This window comes from Amphibalanus amphitrite, unplaced genomic scaffold (genome assembly GCF_019059575.1).
Source record: "Amphibalanus amphitrite isolate SeventyFive unplaced genomic scaffold, NRLGWU_Aamphi_draft 000261F_arrow, whole genome shotgun sequence".
Taxonomy (NCBI): Eukaryota; Metazoa; Arthropoda; class Thecostraca; order Balanomorpha; family Balanidae; genus Amphibalanus; species Amphibalanus amphitrite.
In genome coordinates this window covers 97,099-104,613 of record NW_024881756.1, presented here as the reverse complement: position 1 = coordinate 104,613, position 7,515 = coordinate 97,099, and the positions used below count along the sequence as shown (strand labels likewise).

Genomic DNA, 7,515 nt, shown 5'->3' with positions numbered 1-7,515 from the left:
GTCAATTCTGGCGCTTTTGTTACCATAGCGAAATATGTAACGCCGTGTTCACAGTTTACTGACGACGAAGGTCCTGCTTAATCTGGCAAATAGCGTTCGAGAACTGCGGCCAAGCCCCGCTGATCTTGAACGTGATTGGTCGGTGGGCGTAAAGAATCTCCGTCGTCAGGGAGACTGCGAACACGGGGTAAACCAAGGAGTAAACAATCTGTGCGTGGAATGGGGAGTGGTGAATGTGGAACGGCGATGATAGGTGCTGATGTCGTCGATTTTTATTTATACTGTTATCCTTATTATACATTCTGATCATTTTTTATGTTCAGGAGTTTTCTCTGTTGATTTAACATCAAAAACGGTGTGTTTAACTGTTATTGCCAAGTGCCATATTGATATTGAAATTGGGGTACAATTCAACATTCTGATTCACTGGTTTTCTATGGCCTGTTGTGTATCATATTATTGGTAATGTGAATATAGGTACTCCAAACGGCAAACACTGCTATTTTCTGGTATATATTAATGTTTGACCTGATTTTATATTATTGGTAATGTGAATATAGGTACTCCAAACACTGCTATTTTCGGGTATATATTAATGTTTGACCTGATTTTACTTCACTTCACCTTATATTTTTTGCAGGAACAGTTATCACAGCATTATTGTGCAAAAATAAGGGTGGTGTATCACAGCATATCACAGCACTCTGCCAGCCGCTTTTGGCTTCCATAGAGACATCAACAAGCCTATACCTCCAACACTACCGGAGGTTGACGCTAGCTCACGCGGAATGCGCTGGCAGCGGCTGGCAGCGCGCCCATGAAACACAGCCAGGGGTTTCTTCTGTAAAGTCATTGTTGTCTAGGTACATGGGCCTTTACCAATTGTTAACAGCTATAAAAATTGGAATTAAAAATGTTCAGGTATTATGAGCATCAGCTAAACAGGGAAGAGGATTCGGCTTCAGCCCATCTTGCAACGCCTCAATGAAATTTAACGAGAAACTTAAATTGAGGGAGCAGCTACTCAACTGTGGTAAAGCCCATAAATCCTTGTGGATTTACCTACATACCTGAGGTAAATCCACAAGGCACCTTGAGTTCAAAATATGAAGTGACAACAAGCGAAATATAGCAGAAATTGGGACTTAAAGGAGCTTAGAAATAATCTGCTTAGTTCATTTGAAATGTATTGTTACCCACTTTCTAACCATGCATATTTTTGTGTCTTGTGAGGTCTCATATAGCAATAAAAATAGAAAAGTTATACAAGAGCAGTGACATGCATAGTTTGCTTGTGTTGTCACAACTTTGTACAATATTTCCAGCTTTATAATATGCAGTTATCAGTCACATTGGGCATCACACATGTATTTTTTTTTCTGCAGGAGGGAAGACACAGGAGGGAACTAGTGACTCATGTTTTTGCTTCTATCGCTTCACCCCTGGGGAATCAGTTCCTGCACCCCTTGAATATAATGGTCACCAAGGGGTGCTGTCCTGACACGTTCACTTTCTGTTGAGAAGGTTAGAACAAACACCATGTGTGTCATTTAGTTGCATATATAATACTTCAATGTTAAGTCTGCATGAAGTCTGAAGTCTAGCCACTCTTAATCCTAGGTTGTCGTGACGTTAATCTAGCCTGGGTGGATATTTTGCTGTGCTAAAAGCACGGACTCCGCTACGCCCCAGTACGGCGGCTGGGGCGCCTCCCCTGGAGGAAAACGGCGCCGGGGAGGGGGACGGACACTGTTACACTTGCGGTTTTTTGTGTGGGGTAGCGTATACTCTTCTTACAAGTATTTACTATGGACAATGCTTGCGGGTGACCTCCACTGCACGTGACACGTGTAAAACGGAGAGGTGTCACTTTTGTTACGGAGCGAGCGAAGCGAGCGAAGTCTTTCCTTAGATTAACGGAAATTTCTGAGTATGAGCGGCCGGCCGGCCGGCCGGCCGGCCGTGCGGACGCTTTTGCGAGGCTTATAGGCGGCGTGATGCCCCAAAACGGATATTGCGGCGCCGTCGATTGACGCACGAGGGTGAAATTTTCACGACTCGTGGGTCATGTAATTCAACAGGTCGTATTAGCTTTTGGGCACGATTCGGCCGGGGGTGCGCCCGTGGCGCGTGCTCATGTGCGCCATAGGGTTAACATTAAAAACGGCAAAAACAGGCTATTGCTCCAGATGGTCCGACCACTACAACCCCATATGATGCACTCTTGGCTGCATCCCCACCCCACCCTTTCCCCTTACAGTATGAAGTATGAAAAACAGTGATTTTTTACTGGAGCTGCAAAGTGTGCCTTTGAACCACCTTATGATTTACTAGTATCTAATGTATTTGTCCATCAGGATCAGTTATCTAATGGCAGTAGACTGTTGTCTTCACATACTTCATATCTATTTTGGCTACTGCATTGTGTTCTGTAAAAAAAAAATATGGAAAACGTTTTGGATGTAGTTTTTAGTAGAATGCTTCTTTACAGATCCCGAAAGAAGATAACTGCTTGTTTTCTTCACCGCCACCAGTCTACCTGCTCTCTGCACACTCGGCAGAGCGCGGCAGGGCACCCCACGGAGCTGCACTAGTCACATCCGGGCCCCACGCCGGTCGACGGCCGATGCGATGGAGGCACTACTCCGAGGCACTACTGGGAGGCCTGCGGCGCGGACGACGGATGCGGCAGTTGGTCAAGACACGGCAGCCTACTCGAGGTGCTTCTCGCCTGGAGGACGCAGGCGAATCGCGTTATCCTAGCTGTGCCTCGTCATGGTGCGATGAGCCTTAATAGACTAATGCATATTCTTCCTTTGGTTGTAATTCATTTGCTGCTGCCCGCTGGGCTAAGGAGTAACTCTGTGCGCCTACTTTGTGCAGACGCTCGTCCAGTGCCGCCCTTCGTTTGCCGCACATATCTTTATTTATTCTTTGTTACAATTCCGTCTTTGGTCATTTTTTTTTTACCATGGGGGCACTTGAAAGTTTTGTTTTTAAATCTGTGGACATTGAACCTGGAATCGGTTTTTTGTCGGATTTCGGTTTTGTTTTTGCACTGTGGAAATATCTCGTTCAATATTTTTTTAAGATAGGGCGTGTTAAAACTTTTAGTCTCATTACTCCTCTGTGCATTCTAAAGTACTATAATGTGCATCTCAAGTGTTTGGTGCTGTACTGTTATTATTTATGGTTAATCCAGTGCTGATTTATGGTTAATCCAGTTTTTATTCGATTGAATCGTTGTGTGTAATGTGCATGACATCCGCGTACCGCCTGTAGCAGTGTTATATATTTTCATTTATGCTGGAAAATAATAACTTTCTTGTTCATTGGCTTTATTCGATGACAGAGACGTGCCAGATGACTGGGGCTGCGACTTGACTTGGTAGTTGTTAACGGTGCAAACTTCAACCATCAAGCATGATGTGGAAACGTCACATTCCGTTATCAAATCTTCGTACCGTAAATACTGAATAAGATCAATACTAGGCTGGAGCTTGCTAGAAAAACCGTGCACTGACAACGGCGAGTGGTGGACCTGAGTAGCGGCCGGGAGGCAGGGAAGTCAGCCAATTGTCAGATGTCTATTTCTTCACACATCTTTATTCTTTACTTTACACCGTCATAGACGTAATGCAATTATCGGAGCATGAAGTGGTGTATTGCCCTTATTACACCCTTCCAGTAAGTATCCAATGCCCATCCATCCACTTTCCGCAGGTGCAGGAGCAAGGGAGAGCGAAATAATTTTTATCGTCACTCACCTCACGCCCAACTGCTAGGCGAAAAGCCAGTACTCGCAATGTTTCAATCTTATTTAAGAAAAAAAGCAAATGTATCGGCTATAAATGCGTCGTGTTCCCTGCGGTAATACTATTAGTTTAACCCGGCACCGCCTGGGCTATTTCCGTACCCACGACAGCCTGGGGGGGGGGTCGCATCCGACCCCCCCCCCCCCCCTGTGTGGCCGCTGGACCCAGGACACCAGGTGTCTCAACCGCGAAAGGTACGAAAACGTATTTCTTACGGAGAGCGGCATATCGGACGCGCTTGCGTTCTTCCGCAAAGCGAGCGGCGCTACCAGGGCTCAAGGCAGAGCTGATGACAGCAGTTGCAGAGAAGCGGTGTCGCAGCAGGTGGCGTCCCATATCAGGCTCATTCCTCGGCTGAAAGGGAAGAGCGTTATCCCATCGGGACGTCGGCCGTCACCTCTGTCAAGGCCGGTGGGCTCTAAAACACTCTCGAGCCCTGTGCTGCTCTCGCCCGCACATGGGGGGGGGGGGTGGTTGCCACCCATCCCCCCAGGTAGTCTTTCTGCTCTGCACTCAACATTTTTAGAGCTAGAAGGCCGATTTTTCGTATAGCTGCTCCTCTATCCTTTCTTGATGTCCACTGAAAATTTCAAGTTTGTGATTTTTGGTTTCGGAGATATGACCTTGTTTTTGAGGTCATGTCATGACCCAAATGGCCAATTCTCAACATCTTGCGTTTGCCATGGGCCTTGTGAGCTTTTGACACCCTGATTTCGGCCTTTTTTGCCAGTCTTACCTCCCACCTATCATGGAACATGTTGTTCGACGATGTACAGGGGTCAAGGTCAGGGTCAAGGTCAACCTAGGTCATCTAAGATAATTGCTTTTTAGGCAAGCCGAATTTACTTTTTGTGAAGTTTTTTGATTGCATTTTTGGTAAAAGCTTCTCAGATCATGATTTCATGTAATATGGACCCAAAAACAATCGGTGCACACATCAGTATTCAGTATACACACAGACACACACAGACATACAAACACATAATTGACCTTGACCTAACTTGACCTGAAATGACCTCAGCCAGGGGCGGATCCAGAAAATCTCCAAGGGAGGGGCCATTAGAAACCAGGAGGCCCCCATAATCCCACCTGTTGGAGGCCCCATCTTCCCACTTGTTGGGCCCCCCCCCAAAAAAAAACTGCGTCTATTGAGCTTATCTAGCTGTTCAGGCAACATCTCAACATGAATAGCCACTTCATTTTCAGGAGGCCCCCTTTTCAGCTTTTTAACTTTTTATTCTATTTTTGAAAAAAATCGGCCAAGGGGGGGGGGCCATGGCCCCCATGGCCCCCCCCTTGTATCCGCGCCTGACCTCAGCAGCAAAATTCTGGTCGGGTAGTGTGACAAAGAGGTTCTAGCTGGCTTGGCACCAGAAAACAGCATCGTCATCGGTATTTGATAAGCAGCGCACTTGATATCCAACGGTGACCCAAAACAGCAACATTTTTTAGTTTGACCTGACCTGGAAGGTCAATGACTGACCTGAGAAGGTAAAACTGGGTATCATTGGATTTGTCTCTTCCCAAAGAATCTTTTTTGTCTTTACCGCTAAGCTCTATCTCCAACAGGAACGAAATGGCGCGGGGGGGGGGGTGGCAACCACCCCCGCATGTGCGTTCTAGGATGGGAAAATGGCATGTGCGGGCGAGGGTTAAGGTTGGCGTGACGTGCGTGGCGGCCAGCACTCTTGGCACAGGAGAGACCGTGGTAGCCCAGTCGATCAGCAGGACGACGGCAGAGCTGGCAGTTGTGCGGTTCACATACCGGTGCCCCGAGTCGCAGCGCCACTGCTACCCGGACGGTTTCGTCCTCCAGGTGGAGTCTCAGACTGGTGACTGGGAGGGCTTGCACCCAGGCGGCGGTGTGGGGCTCTGCAGCAGCAAGAAGACACACCCGGACCACCTGGTTTGCCCCATCCAGCAGACGCTGCTGAGACGTCTTAGAGAACGCCTCATCCCAAGCGCGCTGCTTGCCCTCTTCTGACCATTAGTTATACCACGGATCACCTTATGTGACAACTTATAGGCCCGGGCAGTATGTGATCCGTGGTTATACCCAAGTTTATGTTAACTTATTTTTTTATGCGTATTTATACCTATGCCCATTTTATTTGCGATACGCTAGAGAAATCTTCGCATAGAAATGAGTATTGTATAAATTGTATTATACCTATAATGAGTATGAAAAATTTTCTAGCCTGAATCTTCAATAAAGCAATGTCAAGAGTATTACATAAATAATAGTTTTACGCTTAGGCCAAAACTTTTGTTTTTTACTTATTTCTGTTTATTAAATATTTTTTTTTAAAATATATGTTAACATATTCAGCTACATTTTGTCTTAAAATTGTTTAAAGATATCAATAAACCACGATGGCGCAACTCAAACACCAAGCAGAAACTGTCACGTGACTGCCTGGCCCAACCTTATCTTTAGGAATCTATAGGAATCTTGTCGGGACCCTTGACGGATCCGGCTGCTGATTGAGGTGTCAATTGTGAGAGAAGTGAAAAGATATTATTTTAAAGTTTCGTTAGACATTGTTGCTGTCTAATTTCATTGAAACTTGTGAGTTTTCTGTGCTTGGTTTCGCTAGAAGACTTTGAAGACTCGGGAAGAACAGACACGGTGAGTTTGACGCTGCCCTGCCACGCTCGACCATCTTCGTCGGCTCGACTAACTTGTTTAGCGTCTGTTAACTTTTTCGAAATGTAGTTAGGCAAGAAACATGAATTTCGCAAAAATCGTCCTTATTGATAGTCAAATGGTCACTCTGTTTTGCAACATTCATTATGACGCCGAGAATAACAGATTCTGGTTATATGCTCCGAAAAATGCGCATCTGAGACAAACGCGAGTTGTTTACAGCTTTGATTCACGTTGCTAGGTGGTTGCTATGGAGCTATGGATACTTCCTTACAGAGTAATTTGCATTTTGGTATCTTATGTGATATCGACATATGCCACCCATAATAGCTCAATTAATGCTGATAACAGTCCGGCGCACTGTGGTATCTCCAATTCATTTATGGAGACATTTCTATTATTGGAAACATTTCCAATTTTGACTACTCTTCTGTTCCAAAAATGGAAACGCTTGTTCCATAAATAGAAACGCTAACATTTCCGCACAAATTTTCTTGCCAAGGGTGGCTGGATTTGGTGTAGGTATAACCACTGTTTTGCGTAAAACAAGCACGGATACACCAAAAGCACTTGTCTTCTTGCATGGAAAGCTGATGCATTCAAATTCACCACTTAAAAATGCTCCTGAATCGTATCCATTTATGGAGACTTAGTTTCCAAAAATGGAAACGCTGATGTTCCAAAAATAGAAACGCTTAAGTTCAAATGTGTGCAAATTTAGCTTAAAGGAACTATCCCACCTTCTAAAATGTTGTTAAAACCAGTTAAATTGTGGCCGACTATAGATTTGATGATATGTGACGTCACAGCCCAAAATTCCCTCCTTCCCCAGGCAACATTACTGTCATAAAGCTGATTCTTTTTACTGTGTAGGCACCACAACTAAGTTCAGACCAAGTTTTAAGCGATTTTTCAACGAACAAACCCATTTAAATCAGAATGACTAAACGAGGTGACGTCACACTAACGGTCGCTCCATGTTGAAGATAGGGCCTGGGGCAAGGCCCATTTTCAAATGAAGGGAACAAATTTCTTCAACACCAAGAGGCTGCG

General features: G+C 45.2%; 1 long non-coding RNA gene across 1 annotated transcript; it reads left to right on the top strand.

Annotated features, from left to right (window-relative positions):
- Positions 1–201: 201 nt before the first annotated feature.
- Positions 202–3,332, top strand: LOC122386762. The gene is made up of 2 exons (XR_006257434.1): positions 202–253; positions 2,492–3,332. It is a non-coding gene; the product is annotated as an uncharacterized LOC122386762 (long non-coding RNA).
- The last annotated feature ends 4,183 nt before the right edge of the window (positions 3,333–7,515 follow it).